The 26,701-nt window shown below is 48.2% G+C and overlaps 1 protein-coding gene and 1 pseudogene across 1 annotated transcript in view; one reads left to right on the forward strand and one right to left on the reverse strand.

The window, feature by feature from the left end:
• EXOC6B (exocyst complex component 6B) overlaps positions 1–26,701 on the reverse strand; it is a 161,602-nt gene that overhangs the window by 110,657 nt on the left and 24,244 nt on the right. The window lies entirely within an intron of this gene.
• LOC148473349 (uncharacterized) lies at positions 2,945–20,677 on the forward strand (annotated as a pseudogene).

Genomic DNA, 26,701 nt, shown 5'->3' on the forward strand with positions numbered 1-26,701 from the left:
CTCCCTGTACTACACACTGGTCATACAACACATGCACACCCCAGCCCTCCCTGTACTACACACTGGTCACACAACATATCTACACGCCAGCTACATCTACTACCTATTGGTCTTACATTACATGTACATCACACTGGTCATACAACATGTTTGCACCCCGCTACATCAAAGTTACAATATGAAATTTCTATTTACACAGAGGTCTCAGAAAGTTTGTGAACCCTTTAGAAAGCTATGAGAACCTGAACACATTTAAGGTCACATTCAAGGGATATAATCCCACAGTACAACATTAATTCTGATCCAACCACTTGGTATAGACCGACCTGTGTTTACAGTCATTGTCTTGCTGCAAGACCCTTCCCCCCATCGTTTATGCTTTAGCACAGATGGATAACCCTGGTACAGTCCATCAAAGATGGCAACAGTCCGGACCAGGACATCGCCACCACCACGATAACCGGCAGGGTTGGGGTACTTCTGCTGGAAGGTAGTGCCCGTCTTTTCAAAGCATTACCCTTTCTTGCGAAGTCCAAAACGTTCTATAGCCTATGCTCATCTGTGTGGAGTCCATTCTCCCAGCAGTCTTCTGTGCCATTCCAGGTGGCCTCTACCAAACCTTACATGAACAGCAATTTTGGTATCTGCCCATTCAGACTACACTTCAAGGTTTGCCTGAGGGTGGTCTCCTGAAAGCAGATATTATCCAGTTTAAGAGATCTTCAGATGTCACCACAGGTTCTTTGTGGTCCCGTGAGATATTATAGGCCTAAAGGCACACATCCACTAGATTATTAAACTGAGCGATTGAACGATTACAATATCGTTCAATCGTTTGAAAATAGTTTTCAGATTGCTGGTCGTTTAGACATCTATCATCGTACAAATATGTTGTACAACCTGACGATATCTTCAGGTTCATCATGTTTGCAGGTGATTGATGAGCCTACACTGAACGACAGCTCGCTCAGTGTAGGCACATCACAGACAGACAAACCACTGCACGATTACACTGTCGTAATCGTGCAGTCTTGCCTGTCGTCTAGTGGATGTGTGCCTTTACTCTTGTGCTGTGTGTTGGACGACAGCTCCTGGAGACAATGGTGCGGCAATGTACTCAATCTGCCAGACCTGCAGACTCTTCTCAGAGGTTCTCCGGTATTTCCTCTGGCAGAGGCAAGGCGTGCGCATGCTGTAACCTGCGCGGTGCAGAGCAGACTAATCCCAAGGCCAACAAATGTACACCTTACTGCCATCCCAATGATGGACACTCCTGACCCTAATTATTCACCTTATCTCAACTGATAATAGTGGTCATACCAGCACTCTCACAACCCGTGCAGTTCCTCTTTACTGCCTGGGGTGTCGCCATCTGCTCTACTGCTTCTAGCACACGCTGGTCAGCATCTAAGCCGTTTGTTGCATTAGCCAAGTGTGCTAGAAGTACCAGAGCAGAGAGCGACAACCCAGACAGGAAGGAGGAACTGCACGGGTTGTAACAGGTGCAGGGTGCTAGAATAAATACTATGATAATCCTAGAATATTGCACACAAAAGTGCACTGTTGGATCATGCACAATAAATCCTTCACTACCCATCCTACATGCTAGTCCACTATGACAGGACGTGAGGAGGGGAATGGAGGTATCAGGAAGCCACAGACTGAGAGTTATATAGCGGGAGGAGCAGGGTCCCCAGCAGCACAGAGTATATCAGGAGATAAGTGATGTGTCAGTGAGGACAGGGCTGCATGTGACAGGATGTGAGGAGGGGAATGGAGGCAGCAGGAAGCCACAGACTGAGAGTTATATAGTGGGAGGAGCAGGGTCAGCCAGCAGCACAGAGTATATCAGGAAATGAGTGATGTGTCAATAAGGACAGGGCTGCATGTGACAGTGACATGATGTGAGGAGGGGAATGCACGCAGCAGGAAGCCATAGACAGAGTTATATAGTGGGAGGAGCAGGTGCCCAGCAGCACAGAGTATATCAGGAGACAAGTGATGTGTCAGTGAGGACAGGCCTACATGTGACAGGGGCAGTGACATGATGTGATGAGGGGAATGGTGGAAGCAGGAAGTCACAGACAGTTCTATAGTGGAAGGAGCAGTGTTCTCAGCATTACAGAGTATATCAGGAGATGAGTAATGTGCGAGGACAGGGCTGCATGTGACAGGAGGTGAGGAGGGGAATGGTGGCAGCAGGAAGCCATAGACTGAGAGTTATATAGTGGGAGGTGCAGGGTCCCCCAGCAGCACAAAGTATATCAGCAGATGAGTGATGTGTGAGTGAGGACAGGGCTACATGTGACAGGGGCAGTGACATGATGTGAGGAGGGGAATGGTGGAAGCAGGAAGTCACAGACAGTTCTATAGTGGAAGGAGCAGGGTTCTCAGCATTACAGAGTAGAGATTTGAGACTGTTGTCAACTTGATGTAGCAAGATGCTTGTGTCAAACACACCTTTACATGAAGCAAAAGGTCAAATCTATACTATTATTATTATTGAATAATGTGCACATTAACGAGAAATGATTACCAATATGCAGCGTGACCCTTTCAACCCTCAACAAGGTTCTCATTGTATTAGAAAAACAGGGCCATAAAAAGCGACAAATAAACAGGAAGAACTTAGGAGCCGGTCCGTGCGCGGGGGCAGTGCGCCATCCATTTGGCAAACGCAACAGAACTAAACTGTAAAATCTCTCCATGGAAATGTTGAGCTTTTGATCAAAACAAAATGCAAATACAGTGACCGGGGTAAAAGTGGTTCCAGGTCCACGTGCCAAACCGCCAAAGCCATTAGGACCCCCGTGATAAAATAACTATTTACCAGCAGAACAGAATCCAAGACACTAAATAAAATAAATCATCTGGAACAGTACAAGGCTTTTGTTGGTGGTAATGAAACAAAAGATTCTTGTATTTTTGTTTTCAATTATACAAGATGTTGGTTTCTATTAGAGAGAAACAGGAGAGGGAGGGCAAAGACTTGAATAACGGGGAACAACTTCTGGACGGCTTTCGTCTGGATGACTATGTGGGGTTTCCGATGACTGAAGCCATCTTCCTCTCATTAAGAGACATAACTACTTTAATCCTGTTTATTCCCAGAGTTAAAAATAAACAGTCGCAGATTAAAGAGGATATCCGATTGCAGTATGTGAGAATTCAGCCCGGCACCGGAGGGTATTGTCAGCTCTGCCACGTCTCTCGGATGTGGGCAGTCAGTAGGAAACAAGGGGCATAGAGAGAATGTGCTTCAGAGTCATGGCTACCCTCTTGGCATTTGGCAGAGCCAAACATGTGGCGATTTCTCCGTAATTTCCACGTGATCACAGCTCGCCAGGCGGCAAGAAGCCGATCCATAAGAGTCACTGAAGACTCAATCGAAACAGCTAGTGTAGAAGTGAGGGTCTCAACTGGGGTCTTTAGCGCCCATCGTAACTATATACGCCAAATGAGTTATTTGATTGTCCAGTGGTAACACGGGGGCTCCATTAATTTAATACTCACCACGGAGCATGTATGCAGTACACATACCAGCCACTAGTGGTCCATCACAGAAGGCTGTATCCCAGGGATGTTCCTGGTGCCCGAAGGCTGCACAGAGGACGGGCAGATATACGAAAGAGGGAAATCTACCCATCTCATTTGTAATACAGCGGAAATATCGGGCACAATAGATCTAGAACCCGGCAAAATGCCTGCACAATGGAGGGTCACATAAAGCTTTGTTACACGGATCAAAAATAAAAGTTCCAATTGAAATGAATTTGCAATAAATATTGCAACAAAAGACTAAAAATAAAACAGAACTCCGCCAGGCCAGGGAAGTAAATGGAAGTGGTAATTCACCACTGGAATCTGTCCATATTAAGGGGTCAGAGATATAATTCAATGTGATGGCTGCGATGTGCCACTCCAAAACGGCAGCACGAAGCGTCCGTCCACATCGCAAGTTCTGCCTTGCGCTCCATCGAGGAGCGCAGGACAACTTCCGATGCAGGCAGTACCGTCACTGGCCAGAATGTGCGCTGACGAGCTTCGCGGCGATACTCCGAGGCATCAGCGACGAGGCTGCCGTCACTCTGAGCGTGCGCTGTCACTGCTGCTAACAGTGTCTCCTCCTGCCGAGACACGGGGTATGGTGCACTACTAGGTACAGCATGGCAGGGGGGAGATATCTATATCTAAGAGGGAATGGCATTAACACTGTGGTAACGCAATCGTATTCGATAGTCCCTGTGCGTCTGATACCACCTGGCTCTCGGAACCAGACTCGTCAGAGAAAACGCAGGGAAATACTCTACGGCAGGTGAAAAGCAACACTTGTACCCCTTTTACACCTAAATTCCGGGTCTGACCCAGAGTTGGAACAGGTTTCCAATCCTGATCTTAGTCGGAAGTTAGCCGGCGCCGACCCAGGACATTCCCGAGTCGGCGCCGTTCACACCGGAGTCGGGTCTGCTTAAACTCGGCTTTTCCGGCGTTGAAGTGGACACTCGGACGCGACGTCATCTCCAAGCACCACTGAAGCCGGACCAATCGGTCGGCATGCGGCACGCTCCGGGTCATCGGAGTGCGACGTTCACACAGCAGGGTTTCACGGGTTACTCCCGTGTTAAACCCTGCAAGTTACCTAGGTTGGATTGTCGGGTCACTCGACCCGGCGATCCAACTCTCACCCCTTTTACACCAAGGAGCTGCCCGGGTTAACCCTGCAATAACCCGGGTATAAGCTCCGATGTAAAAGAGGTATAAGGGAGGGAAGGAGTTAAATGTTGACAAAGTATAAAACCAGACAAACCATGGGGAAACGGTGGCTGCTGTAACAGCGCTCACTGGCGCCATCTACCACCACGGCAGGAGAGCTGCGCAGCATGCAGGCATGAACCCCATAGCGCACAGGGATTAGCCATTCCTCCGGAGAGCCGCGCCGCACAGGGCAGCAATCATGTGCAATCAGACCTAATTACTGAACAATACAAACAGCACAAATGAAGGAAAGTATATACGATTACTGCGAGGAATTCAGCTACAAGCTCATCATTTCATCAAAGGGACGAAGGAATGCGTGATACCGGCTCCGTGTGTCAGTACATCCAGGCAGTCTTGTATATAGTACGCAGGGAGAAGGAAAACAATCACAGCGCAATTACCTCCTGTAATCAGCGACAAGGAGATCATCTTATTTCTAAAATAAACCGAACGTAATGTTTCATGGAAATGTCATATTATTCCCAGCAAGAGCTATAGCAGGACCTCCTGCCGGCCACGTGCAGGCTTATATAACATTTGTTGGGCCCAAGGTGTGTCTGATGTGTCCTCATACATCTAGCCTCAATACTCCACGCAGTGAGACTTCCCGGGTGTCAGCTGCCAGGTCCCGAGATACTCTGCCAGCACCAGGCGTCTTTTTTTACCAAAAATGCATCTAAGTCGCAATGCGATGCGACAAGGATGCACCAGCAGACTGCGCTGAGTAATGTGATATGTGACACCTGTATATCTGTGTGCTCCTGAGTCTGTATATAGGAGACTGTGCTGAGTAATGTGATATGTGACACCTGTATATCTGTGTGCTCCTGAGTCTGTATATGGGAGACTGTGCTGAGTAATGTGATATGTGACACCTGTATATCTGTGTGCTCCTGAGTCTGTATATGGGAGACTGCGCTGAGTAAGGTGATAGGTGACACCTGTATATCTGTGTGCTCCTGAGTCTGTATATAGGAGACTGCGCTGAGTAATGTGATATGTGACACCTGTATATCTGTGTGCTCCTGAGTCTGTATATAGGAGACTGTGCTGAGTAATGTGATATGTGACACCTGTATATCTGTGTGCTCCTGACTCTGTATATAGGAGACTGCGCTGAGTAATGTGATATGTGACACCTGTATATCTGTGTGCTCCTGAGTCTGTATATAGGAGACTGCGCTGAGTAATGTGATATGTGACACCTGTATATCTGTGTGCTCCTGAGTCTGTATATAGGAGACTGCCCTGAGTAATGTGATATGTGACACCTGTATATCTGTGTGCTCCTGAGTCTGTATATGGGAGACTGCCCTGAGTAATGTGATATGTGACACCTGTATATCTGTGTGCTCCTGAGTCTGTATATAGGAGACTGCGCTGAGTAATGTGATATGTGACACCTGTATATCTGTGTGCTCCTGAGTCTGTATATAGGAGACTGCCCTGAGTAATGTGATATGTGACACCTGTATATCTGTGTGCTCCTGAGTCTGTATATGGGAGACTGCCCTGAGTAATGTGATATGTGATACCTGTATATCTGTGTGCTCCTGAGTCTGTATTCGGGAGACTGCGCTGAGTAATGCGATATGTGACACCTGTATATCTGTGTACTCCTGAGTCTGAATATGGGAGACTGCGCTGAGTAATGCGATATGTGAAACCTGTATATCTGTGTACTCCTGAGTCTGTATATGGGAGACTGCGCTGAGTAATGCGATATGTGACACCTGTATATCTGTGTGCTCCTGACTCTGTATATGGGAGACTGCGCTGAGTAATGCGATATGTGACACCTGTATATGTGTGTGCTCCTGAGCCTGTATTCGGGAGACTGCGCTGAGTAATGTGATATGTGACACCTGTATATCTGTGTGCTCCTGAGTCTGTATATGGGAGACAGCGCTGAGTAATGTGATATGTGACACCTGTATATCTGTGTGCTCCTGAGCCTGTATATGGGAGACTGTGCTGAGTAATGTGATATGTGACACCTGTATATCTGTGTGCTCCTGAGTCTGTATATGGGAGACTGCGCTGAGTAATGTGATATGTGACACCTGTATATCTGTGTGCTCCTGAGTCTGTATATGGGAGACTGCGCTGAGTAATGTGATATGTGACACCTGTATATCTGTGTGCTCCTGAGTCTGTATATGGGAGACTGCGCTGAGTAATGTGATATGTGACACCTGTATATCTGTGTGCTCCTGACTCTGTATATGGGAGACTGTGCTGAGTAATGTGATATGTGACACCTGTATATCTGTGTGCTCCTGAGTCTGTATATGGAGACTGCGCTGAGTAATGTGATATGTGACACCTGTATATCTGTGTGCTCCTGAGTCTGTATATGGGAGACTGCGCTGAGTAATGTGATATGTGACACCTGTATATCTGTGTGCTCCTGAGTCTGTATATAGGAGACTGTGCTGAGTAATGTGATATGTGACACCTGTATATCTGTGTGCTCCTCAGTCTGTATATAGGAGACTGCGCTGAGTAATGTGATATGTGACACCTGTATATCTGTGTGCTCCTGAGTCTGTATATAGGAGACTGTGCTGAGTAATGTGACACCTGTATATCTGTGTGCTCCTGAGTCTGTATATAGGAGACTGCGCTGAGTAATGTGATATGTGACACCTGTATATCTGTGTGCTCCTGAGTCTGTATATAGGAGACTGCGCTGAGTAATGTGATATGTGACACCTGTATATCTGTGTGCTCCTGAGTCTGTATATGGGAGACTGCGCTGAGTAATGTGATATGTGACACCTGTATATCTGTGTGCTCCTGAGTCTGTATATGGGAGACTGCGCTGAGTAATGTGATATGTGACACCTGTATATCTGTGTGCTCCTGACTCTGTATATGGGAGACTGTGCTGAGTAATGTGATATGTGACACCTGTATATCTGTGTGCTCCTGAGTCTGTATATGGAGACTGCGCTGAGTAATGTGATATGTGACACCTGTATATCTGTGTGCTCCTGAGTCTGTATATGGGAGACTGCGCTGAGTAATGTGATATGTGACACCTGTATATCTGTGTGCTCCTGAGTCTGTATATAGGAGACTGTGCTGAGTAATGTGATATGTGACACCTGTATATCTGTGTGCTCCTCAGTCTGTATATAGGAGACTGCGCTGAGTAATGTGATATGTGACACCTGTATATCTGTGTGCTCCTGAGTCTGTATATAGGAGACTGTGCTGAGTAATGTGACACCTGTATATCTGTGTGCTCCTGAGTCTGTATATAGGAGACTGCGCTGAGTAATGTGATATGTGACACCTGTATATCTGTGTGCTCCTGAGTCTGTATATAGGAGACTGCGCTGAGTAATGTGATATGTGACACCTGTATATCTATGTGCTCCTGAGTCTGTATATAGGAGACTGCGCTGAGTAATGTGATATGTGACACCTGTATATCTGTGTGCTCCTGAGTCTGTATATAGGAGACTGTGCTGAGTAATGTGATATGTGACACCTGTATATCTGTGTGCTCCTGAGTCTGTATATGGGAGACTGCGCTGAGTAATGGGATATGTGACACCTGTATATCTGTGTGCTCCTGACTCTGTATATGGGAGACTGCGCTGAGTAATGTGATATGTGACACCTGTATATCTGTGTGCTCCTGAGTCTGTATATAGGAGACTGTGCTGAGTAATGTGATATGTGATACCTGTATATCTGTGTGCTCCTGAGTCTGTATATGGGAGACTGTGCTGAGTAATGTGATATGTGACACCTGTATATCTGTGTGCTCCTGAGTCTGTATATGGGAGACTGCGCTGAGTAAGGTGATAGGTGACACCTGTATATCTGTGTGCTCCTGACTCTGTATATGGGGGACTGCGCTGAGTAATGTGATATGTGACACCTGTATATCTGTGTGCTCCTGAGTCTGTATATAGGAGACTGCGCTGAGTAATGTGATATGTGACACCTGTATATCTGTGTGCTCCTGAGTCTGTATATAGGAGACTGCCCTGAGTAATGTGATATGTGACACCTGTATATCTGTGTGCTCCTGAGTCTGTATATGGGAGACTGCCCTGAGTAATGTGATATGTGACACCTGTATATCTGTGTGCTCCTGAGTCTGTATATAGGAGACTGCGCTGAGTAATGTGATATGTGACACCTGTATATCTGTGTGCTCCTGAGTCTGTATATAGGAGACTGCCCTGAGTAATGTGATATGTGACACCTGTATATCTGTGTGCTCCTGAGTCTGTATATGGGAGACTGCCCTGAGTAATGTGATATGTGATACCTGTATATCTGTGTGCTCCTGAGTCTGTATTCGGGAGACTGCGCTGAGTAATGTGATATGTGACACCTGTATATCTGTGTACTCCTGAGTCTGAATATGGGTGACTGCGCTGAGTAATGCGATATGTGAAACCTGTATATCTGTGTGCTCCTGACTCTGTATATGGGAGACTGCGCTGAGTAATGCGATATGTCACACCTGTATATGTGTGTGCTCCTGAGCCTGTATATGGGAGACTGCGCTGAGTAATGCGATATGTGACACCTGTATATGTGTGTGCTCCTGAGCCTGTATTCGGGAGACTGCGCTGAGTAATGTGATATGTGACACCTGTATATCTGTGTGCTCCTGAGTCTGTATATGGGAGACAGCGCTGAGTAATGTGATATGTGACACCTGTATATCTGTGTGCTCCTGAGCCTGTATATGGGAGACTGTGCTGAGTAATGTGATATGTGACACCTGTATATCTGTGTGCTCCTGAGTCTGTATATGGGAGACTGCGCTGAGTAATGTGATATGTGACACCTGTATATCTGTGTGCTCCTGAGTCTGTATATGGGAGACTGCGCTGAGTAATGTGATATGTGACACCTGTATATCTGTGTGCTCCTGAGTCTGTATATGGGAGACTGCGCTGAGTAATGTGATATGTGACACCTGTATATCTGTGTGCTCCTGACTCTGTATATGGGAGACTGTGCTGAGTAATGTGATATGTGACACCTGTATATCTGTGTGCTCCTGAGTCTGTATATGGAGACTGCGCTGAGTAATGTGATATGTGACACCTGTATATCTGTGTGCTCCTGAGTCTGTATATGGGAGACTGCGCTGAGTAATGTGATATGTGACACCTGTATATCTGTGTGCTCCTGAGTCTGTATATAGGAGACTGTGCTGAGTAATGTGATATGTGACACCTGTATATCTGTGTGCTCCTGAGTCTGTATATAGGAGACTGTGCTGAGTAATGTGACACCTGTATATCTGTGTGCTCCTCAGTCTGTATATAGGAGACTGCGCTGAGTAATGTGATATGTGACACCTGTATATCTGTGTGCTCCTGAGTCTGTATATAGGAGACTGCGCTGAGTAATGTGATATGTGACACCTGTATATCTGTGTGCTCCTGAGTCTGTATATAGGAGACTGCGCTGAGTAATGTGATATGTGACACCTGTATATCTGTGTGCTCCTGAGTCTGTATATAGGAGACTGTGCTGAGTAATGTGATATGTGACACCTGTATATCTGTGTGCTCCTGAGTCTGTATATGGGAGACTGCGCTGAGTAATGGGATATGTGACACCTGTATATCTGTGTGCTCCTGACTCTGTATATAGGAGACTGCGCTGAGTAATGTGATATGTGACACCTGTATATCTGTGTGCTCCTGAGTCTGTATATAGGAGACTGTGCTGAGTAATGTGATATGTGATACCTGTATATCTGTGTGCTCCTGAGTCTGTATATGGAGACTGTGCTGAGTAATGTGATATGTGACACCTGTATATCTGTGTGCTCCTGAGTCTGTATATGGAGACTGTGCTGAGTAATGTGATATGTGACACCTGTATATCTGTGTGCTCCTGAGTCTGTATATGGAGACTGTGCTGAGTAATGTGATATGTGACACCTGTATATCTGTGTGCTCCTGAGTCTGTATATGGGAGACTGCGCTGAGAAATGTGATATGTGACACCTGTATATCTGTGTGCTCCTGAGTCTGTATACAGGAGACTGCGCTGAGTAATGTGATATGTGACACCTGTATACCTGTGTGCTCCTGAGTCTGTATATGGAGACTGTGCTGAGTAATGTGATATGTGACACCTGTATATCTGTGTGCTCCTGAGTCTGTATATGGAGACTGTGCTGAGTAATGTGATATGTGACACCTGTATATCTGTGTGCTCCTGAGTCTGTATATGGAGACTGTGCTGAGTAATGTGATATGTGACACCTGTATATCTGTGTGCTCCTGAGTCTGTATATGGGAGACTGCGCTGAGAAATGTGATATGTGACACCTGTATATCTGTGTGCTCCTGAGTCTGTATACAGGAGACTGCGCTGAGTAATGTGATATGTGACACCTGTATATCTGTGTGCTCCTGAGTCTATATATAGGAGACTGCGCTGAGTAATGTGATATGTGACACCTGTATATATGTGTGCTCCTGAGTCTGTATATAGGAGACTGTGCTGAGTAATGTGATATGTGACACCTGTATACCTGTGTGCTCCTGAGTCTATATATAGGAGACTGCGCTGAGTAATGTGATATGTGACACCTGTATATATGTGTGCTCCTGAGTCTGTATATAGGAGACTGTGCTGAGTAATGTGATATGTGACACCTGTATATCTGTGTGCTCCTGAGTCTGTATATAGGAGACTGTGCTGAGTAATGTGACACCTGTATATCTGTGTGCTCCTGAGTCTGTATATAGGAGACTGTGCTGAGTAATGTGACACCTGTATATCTGTGTGCTCCTGAGTCTGTATATAGGAGACTGCGCTGAGTAATGTGATATGTGACACCTGTATATCTGTGTGCTCCCGAGTCTGTATATAGGAGACTGTGCTGAGTAATGTGACACCTGAATATCTGTGTGCTCCTGAGTCTGTATATGGGAGACTGCGCTGAGTAATGTGATATGTGACACCTGTATATCTGTGTGCTCCTGAGTCTGTATATGGGAGACTGCGCTGAGTAATGTGATATGTGACACCTGTATATCTGTGTGCTCCTGAGTCTGTATATAGGAGACTGCGCTGAGTAATGTGATAGGTGACACCTGTATATCTGTGTGCTCCTGAGTCTGTATATAGGAGACTGTGCTGAGTAATGTGATATGTGACACCTGTATATCTGTGTGCTCCTGAGTCTGTATATAGGAAACTGCGCTGAGTAATGTGATAGGTGACACCTGTATATCTGTGTGCTCCTGAGTCTGTATATAGGAGACTGCGCTGAGTAATGTGATATGAGACACCTGTATATCTGTGTGCTCCTGAGTCTGTATATGGAGACTGCGCTGAGTAATGTGATATGTGACACCTGTATATCTGTGTGCACCTGAGTCTGTATATGGGAGACAGTGCTGAGTAATGTGATATGTGACACCTGTATATCTGTGTGCTCCTGACTCTGTATATAGGAGACTGCGCTGAGTAATGTGATATGTGACACCTGTATATATGTGTGCTCCTGAGTCTGTATATAGGAGACTGTGCTGAGTAATGTGATATGTGACACCTGTATATCTGTGTGCTCCTGAGTCTGTATATAGGAGACTGTGCTGAGTAATGTGACACCTGTATATCTGTGTGCTCCTGAGTCTGTATATAGGAGACTGCGCTGAGTAATGTGATATGTGACACCTGTATATCTGTGTGCTCCTGAGTCTGTATATAGGAGACTGTGCTGAGTAATGTGATATGTGACACCTGTATATCTGTGTGCTCCTGAGTCTGTATATAGGAGACTGCGCTGAGTAATGTGATAGGTGACACCTGTATATCTGTGTGCTCCTGAGTCTGTATATAGGAGACTGCGCTGAGTAATGTGATATGTGACACCTGTATATCTGTGTGCTCCTGAGTCTGTATATGGGAGACAGTGCTGAGTAATGTGATATGTGACACCTGTATATCTGTGTGCTCCTGAGTCTGTATATGGGAGACTGCGCTGAGTAATGTGATATGTGACACCTGTATATCTGTGTGCTCCTGAGTCTGTATATGGGAGACTGTGCTGAGTAATGTGATATGTGACACCTGTATATCTGTGTGCTCCTGAGTCTGTATATAGGAGACTGTGCTGAGTAATGTGATATGTGACACCTGTATATCTGTGTGCTCCTGAGTCTGTATATAGGAGATTGCGCTGAGTAATGTGATATGTGACACCTGTATATCTGTGTGCTCCTGAGTCTGTATATAGGAGACTGTGCTGAGTAATGTGACACCTGTATATCTGTGTGCTCCTGAGTCTGTATATAGGAGACTGTGCTGAGTAATGTGATATGTGACACCTGTATATCTGTGTGCTCCTGAGTCTGTATATAGGAGATTGCGCTGAGTAATGTGATATGTGACACCTGTATATCTATGTGCTCCTGAGTCTGTATATAGGAGACTGCGCTGAGTAATGTGATATGTGACACCTGTATATCTGTGTGCTCCTGAGTCTGTATATGGAGACTGCGCTGAGTAATGTGATATGTGATACCTGTATATCTGTGTGCACCTGAGTCTGTATATGGGAGACAGTGCTGAGTAATGTGATATGTGACACCTGTATATCTGTGTGCTCCTGAGTCTGTATATGGGAGACTGCCCTGAGTAATGTGATATGTGACACCTGTATATCTGTGTGCTCCCGAGTCTGTATATGGGAGACTGTGCTGAGTAATGTGATATGTGACACCTGTATATCTGTGTTCTCCTGAGTCTGTATATAGGAGACTGTGCTGAGTAATGTGATATGTGACACCTGTATATCTGTGTGCTCCCGAGTCTGTATATGGGAGACTGTGCTGAGTAATGTGATATGTGACACCTGTATATCTGTGTGCTCCTGAGTCTGTATATGGGAGACTGCGCTGAGTAATGTGATATGTGACACCTGTATATCTGTGTGCACCTGAGTCTGTATATAGCAGACTGTGCTGAGTAATGTGATATGTGACACCTGTATATCTGTGTGCTCCTGACTCTGTATATGGGAGACTAGGTCTAGGACCTTGGACCCCCACAGTCTATAACTGATCATTCAGTCGGCAGAGCTGCGGGGGACACAGGACCCTGTTGGCTGAAGAAATATAAATCACTTTAACGACACTAAAAAAAGGTCACATTTCATTACATGTGTTCTCAGAGAAGAAACCAGTCTCTCATTACAGAGGCGGCTGATGGAAATTTGGGTCCTCGCTCCCAATAAACATGAAAATGTTTTTTCTGTATTTTATGGGAGTGGGAACAACAAAAATCCTTTATTATTCCTTATTGCACAAGTCCTTTGGAAAAATATAATAAATCCGTTGAAACCAGTTCTGTCACTTGTCTTGTAAAAGGTCCTCATTAGCAATGGAATTATTCTAATAACGCAAACATATTTTCCGGGGAATTGGACCCCTCGCAGCGAGAACCATCCTTACGGGAGGATCCTGCTCAAATTAAAATAAGTCAAGTTATACAGCAACTAAATCTATTCCATTGCTGGACAAATACTAGATTATATTATACGATAAGGGGCCCTGCTGCCTTCAAAGTAGCAATTTAACTTCAATAAAAGGTGCTTCCCTGGTTACAGCAACTTCCCCATAGCAGCCAGTACGATGGAGACCTCCAGGATATAACTAATCACTGCTGGTCATGCTTCTCTGCAATACAGCATCTGCAGCACTACTGACAGTTCATCGGGGTTGGGGGGGGGGGGGGGGGGAGGTCCCGATCACCATGGCGGGAAGATGAGCGTTACCCCAACACTGCAGCGCTAATTAGATGTATTACTTCCGCCCCCTCGGTATCCAAATGTCTCCCAGTGTGCTGACAGAATCCAACGCAGGTCAAAAAGCTGAAACGGCGTAGCTGTGAAATCACTGGTCCTGATCTCTTGTATGAATCAACCTAAGGCACAGATTTTGTGAATAGCAAGTCTACACCATTGCTTACCCTCATGATGGCATTTCTCATGATCCAGCAGATAGAGCAACCCCGTAAGGCTGCATTAATATCCTACCACCACTTTACAGGCACAGGGGTTGTCAGAGCCCCTCCCCCTTGTGAACTACATATTCATAACTAAAGATAAAACTGGTCTCTTAATAAAGCCAAGAAGAGACCCAGCCAACCTGCTCAGACGTCAGCTGGATCTCTTCCAATCTGCCCACCTGTCTCGTCGCCCATCAGTGTCTACAGGTGACCAGTCCATTGTACATACATAATGGGGGTGCAGCAAAGCTCCACAAACAACCAATATTATACATACAAATCATTAAATGACGTCCATCTGTCTTCTGGATTAATGGTGGCGCCATCGGCTCCACAGGACTGAATATAACGCTAACGAATGGCTTCAATAAAATCGCTAAATAAAGCTATAAAAATAGCAAAATTAAATGTTTGTGTCTTCTCGACCTAGTAGCATTCCAGCCCCCCGGAATAAACCCTGCGCAGGCCTCCGGCGAGGACTTTGTTTTGCTTGCAGGTGCGGCCCTGGAAGCTGATTTTTATTGGACCCATCTGTGGGGAGAAGGGGACATTTAAAAATGGTTTCGCAAGCAGCGTGCCACAGCCAACGTGCAAGAGACCTGACACTTATTACTCAGCATCCAGATTTAGTTCACAAGAGGGAGGACATCAAAGCTGCTTAATGAATGGGACATTGGGAGAGGCCAAGCTCTACCCCCCTCCCCCCCCCCCCCTCCTTACTCAGCGCAAGATGATGTTTTTCTACCAGTAACAGGTTCCTTATGCCGGTTCTGGGCTTTACTAATCCTGTGACACTGCCGCAGTGAGCAAAATAAAAAACATATTACACCTCATTAATATAATCAGTAAAAAATAAAAAAGAAAGCAGCATTGTCCACTTGGCCGGGTACCTGTGTATTGTGTACCCAGGGAAGAGATGGCACCAGGAGGTGCTATGGGATGAAGGCAGCATGATGCTCTGGGCAATGGGCAACCTTGGGTCCTGCCATTCTTGTGGATGTTCGTTTGACATGTACCAGCTGCCTAAACATTGTTACAGACCAACTACAGCCCTTCATGGTGGCAGCATTAAAGGATGGCACAGGTGGCCTCATCCAGCAGGACAATGCGCCCGACCACACTGCAGACATTGCTCAGGAACGTAACAAAGATCGAGGCGATGACTCCGCCTCCGAATTCCCCAGTTCTCAATCTGACGGAGCATCTGCGGGATGTGCTGGGAAACCAAGTGCGAACCATGGAGGCCGCACCTCACAGGACTTACAGGATCTGGGGCCAATGTGCCAGATACCGCAGGACACCATCAGAGGCCTTGTGGTGTCCAAGTCTCGGGGGGGGGTTTGATGGGGGTCTAAGCTGACAATTAGACAGGTGGTTTCACGCCCGAAAGGAGCAACAAATGAATTGCACGGTCAGGAACCCAAAAGATATATAGGCGGCGATACGAATCGCTCCTATAATATATATATATATATATATATATATATATATATACACATACATATACATACATACACACATACACGAAGCATTATATGGTTTGCACATGGCTCTGCTCCATTATATAAACCTTGAGGTGGCCTGACATCGGTTACAGACACCATCAGTATCACAGAAAGACAAAACTTTGGCTGCCTTAGAATTGATACAACAGTCAGGTCTACAATCCTCTCCAGCACGGTAACGAGCGTCGGTGATAGCCAGGATGCTTTTGGGGCGATACACGCTGCCGTTGCGCTATCGTTGCCTGACTACACCTTCCACCATTTCAGAGGGACATCGGATGGACAGATCCTGATGGCAGTCACCTGCCCTTTAGGGCATATTAGAATGATTTTAGGCCAAAGAAGTTGAAAAAGTCCAAAATAAGTCACCAGAATTGCAGTACGTGGCTCGGTATAACCTACTGAGGAGAGCAGCGTCTACAAGAGGACCATTAAAGATCACAACCATTTGCGGCAATTATTAAACAACTAAAACGGATACAAGCTCTGTGAATGTCTCTCAGAGGAGCCGTACGATGAAGCCTGTTGTGTGTACTGTTTCTACACACAGAGTGAAGCACTTTCATTTATGGTCTGTTCTTGGAAGACTTGTGTTGTGAGCGTTGTAATAATCTGATTACAGATGACGGTTATGGGCACCCAATTGCTTCCCAAAACCACCGCTGTACCCAGATACCATCTATTAATAGCTTTCATTCTAGCACCCTGCACCTGTCACAACACATGCAGTTCCTCGGTTTGCTCTGGCGCTTCTAGCATACTTGGGTCTGCATCCCAGAAGTTTGTTGCATCAGCTGGGTGTGCTAGAAGCACCAGAGCGCGACACCCCAAGCAGGAAAGAGGAACTGCACGGATTGTTATTAACAGTGCATAGCAAGCTGTCTGGTTTGGAAGAGGAGGAGTCTCGCCTCATTACTAACCAGTGTAGAACTCAACGGCACAGCTATTGTCCCAGTCACATCTAGTCCTGATTGGCTGCTCAGTGCAGTGTCAGATAAGGACCTTCCTGTCACTGTGTGTGTGGGGGTCGAGGAAGAGGAAGAAGGAGGAAAGAGGGAGGAAGAAAAAGATGGAGGGAGGAAGAAAAAGAAGGAGGGAGGAAAGAGGGAGGAAGAAAAAGAAGGAGGGAAGAAAGAGGGAGGAAGAAAAAGAAGGAGGGAGGAAAGAGGGAGGAAGGAGGAGGAAGGAGGAAGAGGGAGGAAAGATAAAGGAGGACGGAGGAAAGAGGAGAGAGGACAGAGGAAAGAGGAGAGAGGACAGAGGAAAGAGGAGAGAGGACAGAGGAAAGAGGAGAGAGGACAGAGGAAAGAGGAGAGAGGACAGAGGAAAGAGGAGAGAGGACAGAGGGAGGAAAGGAGGAGGGAGGAAAGGAGGGGGGAGGAAAGGAGGAGGGAGGAAAGGAGGAGGGAGGAAAGGAGGAGGGAGGAAAGAAGGAGGGAAGAAAGAAGAGGAAGGAGGAGGGAGGACAGAGGAAGGAGGAGGGAGGAAAGAAAGAGGGAGGAAAGAAAGAGGGAGGAAAGAAAGAGGGAGGAAAGAAAGAGGGAGGAAAGAAAGAGGGAGGAAAGAAAGAGGGAGGAAAGAAAGACTGAGGAAAGAAAGACTGAGGAAAGAAAGACTGAGGAAAGAAAGACTGAGGAAAGAAAGACTGAGGAAAGAAAGACTGAGGAAAGAAAGACTGAGGAAAGAAAGACTGAGGAAAGAAAGACTGAGGAAAGAAAGACTGAGGAAAGAAAGACTGAGGAAAGAAAGACTGAGGAAAGAAAGACTGAGGAAAGAAAGACTGAGGAAAGAAAGACTGAGGAAAGAAAGACTGAGGAAAGAAAGAGGGAGGAAAGAGGAAAGAGGACAGAGGAAGGAGGAGGGAGGACAGAGGAAGGAGGAGGGAGGACAGAAGGAGGGAAGAAAGAAGAGGAAGAAGGAGGGAGGAAAGAAGAGGAAGAAGGAGGGAGGAAAGAAGAGGAAGAAGGAGGGAAGAAAGAAGAGGAAGAAGGAGGGAGGAAAGAAGAGGACGGAGGAGTCAGGAAAGAGGGAGGGAGAGGACGGAGGAGTCAGGAAAGAGGGAGGGAGAGGAAAGAGGGAGGGAGAGGAAAGAGGGAGGGAGAGGAAAGAGGGAGGGAGAGGAAAGAGGGAGGGAGAGGAAAGAGGGAGGGAGAGGAAAGAGGGAGGGAGAGGAAAGAGGGAGGGAGAGGAAAGAGGGAGGGAGAGGAAAGAGGGAGGGAGAGGAAAGAGGGAGGGAGAGGAAAGAGGGAGGGAGAGGAAAGAGGGAGGGAGAGGAAAGAGGGAGGGAGAGGAAAGAGGGAGGGAGGAAAGAGGGAAGAAAGAGGGAGGAAAGAAAGAGGGAGGAAAGAAAGAGGGAGGAAAGAAAGAGGGAGGGAGGAAAGAAAGAGGGAGGGAGGAAAGAGGGAGGAAAGAAAGAGGGAGGAAAGAAAGAGGGAGGAAAGAAAGAGGGAGGAAAGAAAGAGGGAGGAAAGAAAGAGGGAGGAAAGAAAGAGGGAGGAAAGAAAGAGGGAGGAAAGAAAGAGGGAGGAAAGAAAGAGGGAGGAAAGAAAGAGGGAGGAAAGAAAGAGGGAGGAAAGAAAGAGGGAGGAAAGAAAGAGGGAGGAAAGAAAGAGGGAGGAAAGAAAGAGGGAGGAAAGAAAGAGGGAGGAAAGAAAGAGGGAGGAAAGAAAGAGGGAGGAAAGAAAGAGGGAGGAAAGAAAGAGGGAGGAAAGAAAGAGGGAGGAAAGAAAGAGGGAGGAAAGAAAGAGGGAGGAAAGAAAGAGGGAGGAAAGAAAGAGGGAGGAAAGAAAGAGGGAGGAAAGAAAGAGGGAGGAAAGAAAGAGGGAGGAAAGAAAGAGGGAGGAAAGAAAGAGGGAGGAAAGAAAGAGGGAGGAAAGAAAGAGGGAGGAAAGAAAGAGGGAGGAAAGAAAGAGGGAGGAAAGAAAGAGGGAGCAAAGAAAGAGGGAGCAAAGAAAGAGGGAGCAAAGAAAGAGGGAGCAAAGAAAGAGGGAGCAAAGAAAGAGGGAGCAAAGAAAGAGGGAGCAAAGAAAGAGGGAGCAAAGAAAGAGGGAGCAAAGAAAGAGGGAGCAAAGAAAGAGGGAGCAAAGAAAGAGGGAGCAAAGAAAGAGGGAGCAAAGAAAGAGGGAGCAAAGAAAGAGGGAGCAAAGAAAGAGGGAGCAAAGAAAGAGGGAGGAAAGAAAGAGGGAGGAAAGAAGAGGAAGAAGGAGGGAGGAAAGAAGAGGAAGAAGGAGGGAGGGAAGAAGATGAAGAAGGAGGGAGGAAAGAAGAGGATGGAGGGAGGAAAGAGGGAGGGAGAGGACGGAGGAGTCAGGAAAGAGGGAGGGAGAGGAAAGAGGGAGGGAGAGGAAAGAGGAGAGAGGACAGAGGAAAGAGGAGAGAGGACAGAGGAAAGAGGAGAGAGGACAGAGGAAAGAGGAGAGAGGAGAGAGGACAGAGGAAAGAGGAGAGAGGACAGAGGAAAGAGGAGAGAGGACAGAGGACAGAGGAGAGAGGACAGAGGACAGAGGAAAGAGGAGAGAGGACAGAGGAAAGAGGAGGGAAGTCAGAGGAAAGAGGAGGGAAGTCAGAGGAAAGAGGAGGGAAGTCAGAGGAAAGAGGAGGGAAGTCAGAGGAAAGAGGAGGGAAGTCAGAGGAAAGAGGAGGGAGGACAGAGGAAGGAGGAGGGAGGACAGAGGAAGGAGGACAGAGGAAGGAGGAAAGGAGGAGGGAGGAAAGGAGGAGGGAGGAAAGGAGGAGGGAGGAAAGAAGGAGGGAAGAAAGAAGGAGGGAAGAAAGAAGAGGAAGAAGGAGGGAGGACAGAGGAAGGAGGAGGGAGGACAGAAGGAGGGAGGAAAGAAGAGGAAGAAGGTGGGAGGAAAGAAGAGGAAGAAGGAGGGAGGAAAGAAGAGGAAGAAGGAGGGAGGAAAGAAGAGGATGGAGGGAGGAAAGAGGGAGGGAGAGGACGGAGGAGTCAGGAAAGAGGGAGGGAGAGGAAAGAGGGAGGGAGAGGAAAGAGGGAGGGAGGAAAGAGGGAGGGAGGAAAGAGGGAGGGAGGAAAGATAGAGGGAGGAAAGAGGGAGGGAGGAAAGATAGAGGGAGGAAAGATGAGGGAGGAAAGATGAGGGAGGAAAGATAGAGGGAGGAAAGAGGGAGGGAGGAAAGATAGAGGGAGGAAAGATGAGGGAGGAAAGATGAGGGAGGAAAGATGAGGGAGGGAGGAAAGAAAGAGGGAGGAAAGAAAGAGGGAGGAAAGAGGGAGGAAAGAGGAAGGAGGAGGGAGGGAGGGAGGAAAGAGGAAGGAGGAGGGAGGAAAGAGGAAAGAGGAGGGAGGACAGAGGAAGGAGGAGGGAGGACAGAAGGAGGGAGGAAAGAAGAGGAAGAAGGAGGGAGGAAAGAAGAGGAAGAAGGAGGGAGGAAAGAAGAGGAAGAAGGAGGGAGGAAAGAAGAGGAAGAAGGAGGGAGGAAAGAAGAGGAAGAAGGAGGGAGGAAAGAAGAGGAAGAAGGAGGGAGGAAAGAAGAGGAAGAAGGAGGGAGGAAAGAAGAGGAAGAAGGAGGGAGGAAAGAAGAGGAAGAAGGAGGGAGGAAAGAAGAGGAAGAAGGAGGGAGGAAAGAAGAGGATGGAGGGAGGAAAGAGGGAGGGAGAGGACGGAGGAGTCAGGAAAGAGGGAGGGAGAGGAAAGAGGGAGGGAGAGGAAAGAGGGAGGGAGAGGAAAGAGGGAGGGAGAGGAAAGAGGGAGGGAGAGGAAAGAGGGAGGGAGAGGAAAGAGGGAGGGAGAGGAAAGAGGGAGGGAGAGGAAAGAGGGAGGGAGAGGAAAGAGGGAGGGAGAGGAAAGAGGGAGGGAGAGGAAAGAGGGAGGGAGAGGAAAGAGGGAGGGAGAGGAAAGAGGGAGGGAGAGGAAAGAGGGAGGGAGAGGAAAGAGGGAGGGAGAGGAAAGAGGGAGGGAGAGGAAAGAGGGAGGGAGAGGAAAGAGGGAGGGAGAGGAAAGAGGGAGGGAGAGGAAAGAGGGAGGGAGAGGAAAGAGGGAGGGAGAGGAAAGAGGGAGGGAGAGGAAAGAGGGAGGGAGAGGAAAGAGGAGGGAGGATAGAGGAGGGAGGATAGAGGAGGGAGGATAGATGAGGGAGGATAGATGAGGGAGGATAGATGAGGGAGGATAGATGAGGGAGGATAGATGAGGGAGGATAGATGAGGGAGGATAGATGAGGGAGGATAGATGAGGGAGGATAGATGAGGGAGGATAGATGAGGGAGGATAGATGAGGGAGGATAGATGAGGGAGGATAGATGAGGGAGGAGATGAGGGATAGATGAGGAGGATAGATGAGGGAGGAAGAAGAGGGAGGAAAGAGGGAGGGAGGAAAGAGGGAGGAAAGAGGGAGGGAGGAAAGAGGGAGGGAGGAAAGAGGGAGGGAGGAAAGAGGGAGGAAGGAAAGAGGGAGGAAGGAAAGAGGGAGGAAAGAGGGAGGAAGGAAAGAAGGAGGAAAGAGGGAGGGAGGAAAGAGGGAGGGAGGAAAGAGGGAGGAAAGAGGGAGGGAGGAAAGAGGAAGGAAGAGGGAGGGGGGAAAGAGGAAGGAAGAGGGAGGGGGGAAAGAGGAAGAAGGAGGGAGGAGGGAGAGAAAGAAGGAGGGAGGGAGGGAGAGAAAGAAGGAGGGAGGGAGGGAGAGAAAGAAGGAGGGAGGGAGAGAAGAAGGAGGGAGGGAGAGAGGGAGGGAGAGAAAGAAGGAGGGAGGGAGGGAGGGAGAGAAAGAAGGAGGAGGGAGAGAAAGAAGGAGGAGGGAGAGAAAGAAGGAGGGAGGGAGGGAGAGAAAGAAGGAGGGAGGGAGGGAGAGAAAGAAGGAGGGAGGGAGGGAGAGAAAGAAGGAGGGAGGGAGGGAGAGAAAGAAGGAGGGAGGGAGGGAGGGAGGGAGGGAGGGAGGGAGGGAGAGAAAGAAGCAGGGAGGGAGAGAAGAAAGAAGGAAGGAAGGAAGGAAGGAAGGAAGGAAGGAAGGAAGGAAGGAAGGAAGGAAGGAAGGAAGGAAGGAAGGAAGGCTCCCAGAGAGAAGTGGGTAGGAGGGAGTGTGATTAGAGATGGGGCTGGGGATGTAATGAGCGGGTGATGGCTTTATAGTAGGGGAGAGAGAAGTTTGAATCGAAGAGGGACAAGGAACCAGTGGAGAAAATCGGGCGGGGCGGGGGGTTAGGTAGAGAGGTAAGGCAGAGACCAGGGGGTTGGTCGCAGAGAATGAAGAGGGTGAAGGAGGAGATGGGGAGGCCTGCATGGGTAGACAGTAATCCTGATGGGGTGTGGATAAGAGTCATACTGCTCTGATGTGGGTTTGTCAGGTCATTTTACAGTCTAAAAAACACACAGAAGTGAGCACAATAATCATTCACAGCCCAGGAATAGGCACCACAAATGAACGGATGCTTGTTTACCTAATTATATTACATCTACCGCACAGCAGCAGTGACCGCGATTCGCATATAAAATCGCCAACGTAAGGATCTGCTCTCCCTCTTCTGATCCCAATCTATAAAAATCAGAAGTATCAGTGATCGGAGTGTGAAGGATCTGGAAAGAAAGACAAACAATACTGCATGCGTATCTGCGGTAATTACCACACCGGGGGCGATACAGAAGGGGGCGCTATTGCAGTAGCCACTGGGTATTTTGTCCCTCTTCTCAGTTACCAGCCAAAAATACTCCCACCGAAATGACATGGACCTGTGGGATGCAGACGCAGTGCGGCTCGGACCCATGCGCAGGGGGGGAAACCATCGCCCACTTGCGCCCAATAGCTGCCTTGCGTTCGCCTCTGAAACACCCCCTCTATGCTCTCGGAACCAGGTGGTGCAGCGAATCCCCGCGTTCCACTTGCAGAACACACGCTTTAGGGAGTGAAGGAAAGGACAAAGTTTAGCTGAGCACAATAGTAAAGGCACAGGGCCGGCCCTGCCAAATCCCTCATGTAGGAGATGACATGCTAGAGGGGAGAGAGAGGTCACCGAATCCATGGAACCAATTAATACAAAGAATGGAACTTGACGGTTTGATTATCTGTGCTCGGAGCCTACAAGTGGTATTAATCTGCGGGTGTGCTGGCGACTGCCCCACTCCCGCCTCTCGCTGGTAAGTATATGGGAAACGTGTTAACACTGTGCGCACAGACTTAATATAGAGAACTCAATAATGGCGAAGAGCACTTATTAGCTGTAATAATGCTCACCAGATGATGCACTAATACCAGTCTTCTGATGGATGCTGATGGGGAACGTCTCGCATTTGGCAAGCAGAGTACGGGCTGCCATCGGTGGGACAAAATGGGTTCCGCTAAGTAGTGTAAAAAAACACAGGAGGGGCTGTGACCGGCTGCAACAGGTTATGTCATACACATACGGCCCTCCAGTTGCTGTGGAACTACACATCCCAGCATGTCCGGCCACAGTTTTACTATTAGGGTATGCTAAAAACCGTGGCAGGGCATGCTGGGATATGTAGTTCCACTGCAGCTGGAGGGCTGTATGTTCAATACCCCTGGTGTTTGGGAACAAACAATTACTACTCACAGGGGGTACTTTGCCGTCATACAGGGGCAGAAAACTTGGACTGATCAGTGTCAGAATAGCGTGGAGGCGTCCAGACACGGGTGGCTGACCACTGTCACCACACAGCAGGACACAATAATATATAGGTCCATGTCAGGAGAAGGAAATACATACACAGTCTATGCTTAGACATTCAATTCCAATGGAGCTCAGTGACATTTCTCTGCAATACCTCCCTGATCCCCTAACTAAGGGCTCCACAAAATGTTTGTAAAAACTAGGAGCCAGCTTAAAAGTTTAGGATCCAGACCAACGTCCACGACCAAAACATATGAAAAGTTGTATAGACCACCATACATGCCCCTTCAATGTCCCTCAACCTCCACACGTCATCAGACCACACATGCCTCTGCAATGGTCTTCAGATTCTGCTACAGGCCTATAACTGCCCCCAATACAAATATGCCACACAGAATGACCCAAATTCATAGTATGCCACACAGTATTACCCAAATTCATAGTATGCCACACAGGGAATGGGTATGATATACCGCCGGCCGCATGGCCGGCAGCCCGACAGGAGCAGAGTGCGAAGCAGCAGAAGTCCGACAGCGCTGGAAATCCCGATCGTAGATAGGCAAGTATAGACTAACCTAACCCCCCTAACCCTCCTTAGGGGTGCCTAACCCTAACCACCCCCTTCCCCGCTGCCTAAACCTAAGTCCCCCGGGGGGGTGCCTAACCCTAAGTTCCCCCCGGGGGTGCCTAACCCTAACCCTCCCTCCCCCTAGCCTAACCCTCCCGGGGGGGTGCGTAACCATAAGTCCCCCCCGGGAGCCCTAAACCTAACCCTCCCCCCACGCGGCGCCCGGCATCACTACGATCGTGATGCCGGGCGCCAGTCTCCCGGCGTCGGGGAAATGCGGGCGTCTACATCTAGACGCCCGGCATTTCACCCATGCCGGGATAAGACAGTAGGGAAGCCGGCTGCCGGTATTTAGGCAGTCGGCTTCCCGCCACACAGTATGGCCCAAATTCATAGTATGCCACACAGTATGCCCCAAATTCATAGTATGCCACACAGTATGCCCCAAATTCATAGTATGCCACACAGTATGCCTCAAATTCATAGTATGCCCACAGTATGCCCCAAATTCATGGTATGCCACACAGTATGCCCCAAATTCATAGTATGCCCCAAATTCTTAGTATGCCACACAGTATGCCCCAAATTCATAGTATGCCACAGTATGCCCCAAATTCATAGTATGCCACACCAGTGATGTCGGTGAGTGACAAAATATGTGGGTCCCAAGGACCGACCACTTTAAAAAAAAAAATGGGGTCCTACTTGACCATTTCTGGGTCCCATCATAATTTATGCTTTAGAGCTCCCCAAATGTCTCTCAGACCTCCCCTAACCCCTTACAAATGATGCCACACAGCCATGCCCGGCCTTTACACCAGGGCTCAACAAATCCCAGGGGCCAGGTCGCCATGGCTACCATATTTTGCAGTGAGGGAGGAAGCATATCCTCATCAGCTCCTGCGGAGATTCGTGCCTATAGTATTGCGGTGTTCATATCATGCACAGGAGTGCATGTGCTTAGTGTTGCCTGCGGTGACTGCTGTGCCTGTGTCCGTCCCGGCCTGCGCTGACAACTCCTCTACATCCTGGCCTTCTCTGATCCCTGCTGTCTGTCCCAGTCTATGCTGATTCTCCTGTACGTCCCGGCTGTCTCCTGTCTCCTATATCCGGCTGCATGGAGCTCTCCGGTAGTAGGGTCTATGGTGTGACGAGGGGAAGGGGGTTTTGTTGTACTTTCTGGCACCATTGTTTTATGTGAAATGTGGTCCGTTATTACTGGAGGGTGGGGGGGTGGAGCAGGGGAGCTGTGCAGAGCAGTGAGGGGGCCTCAATTTTACTGTGTTCACTGTGACCATTGTGTGGACTGGTATAGTGTGTATAACAGTTGCATAACATACAGAGCTGTGCTCCTCACTCATTCCTGTAATTTTTGGGGGGGCACGGTTGTCTGGCTCCTACAATTTCATCATGGCTCATAGATTTTAGAAAAATTTGTCAATCCCTGCTTTACACATTATGCCGCACATTAATGCCCTTTACACATTTTGCCACACAACCATGCCCGGCTTTTAAACATTATGCTGCACATTAACGCCCGGTCTTTACATGTTATGCCATGCAGTAATACCCCTTCCAAATGATGCCACACAGCCATGCCCAGCCTTTACACATTATGCCGCACATTAATGCCCTTTAGTCCGCCTATGCATTGCCCCTAGTAGTGACGTTGCCCCCAACAGTAGTCCCCCTATGCATTGCCCCCAGTAGTAGTCCCCCTATGCATTGCCCCCAGTAGTAATCCCCCATATGCATTGCCCCCAGTAGTTGACCCCCTAAGCATTGCCCCCAGTAGTTGACCCCCTATACATTGCCCCCAGTACTGGCCCACCTATTTGCCCTTTAGTGACCCGGGCCTAATGCCCAGGTCTCTGACACCTATTTGTGGGGCAGATACCTTCAATTGGGCCTAATGCCCCTTATGTAGCTCGGGCCTTGTGCCCACCTATATACCCACAAGCCTATATTGCCTGAATTTATCCCACGGGCCTAGTGCCCGACAACCCTGGTGGTCTAGGGAGGGGTTAAATAACGGTGGCCCCAGGCCGCCTACCGGTATGGTGGAAGAGGCGGGGGAAGGGGTCGAGAGCTTAGTTAGCTTTTTTTCTTTCCACCCCCCGGCAGTCCTCAGCTCCATTCTTCTGCCGCTGGCCTGTCCTGGCCAGCGGAGCCGCCTCTTCCTTTCTTCCTCCTTGATCACGCCGTCTTCTGGCCTCTTGCGCGGCCGCCAGACTTGTTGCCGCGACGCTCTTCTCTTCGGGATGTCTTCGCTCCTCCC

The sequence above is a fragment of the Taudactylus pleione genome, unplaced genomic scaffold (assembly GCF_031769625.1).
Source record: "Taudactylus pleione unplaced genomic scaffold, aTauple2 ptg000930l, whole genome shotgun sequence".
In the NCBI taxonomy this organism is placed as follows: Eukaryota; Metazoa; Chordata; class Amphibia; order Anura; family Myobatrachidae; genus Taudactylus; species Taudactylus pleione.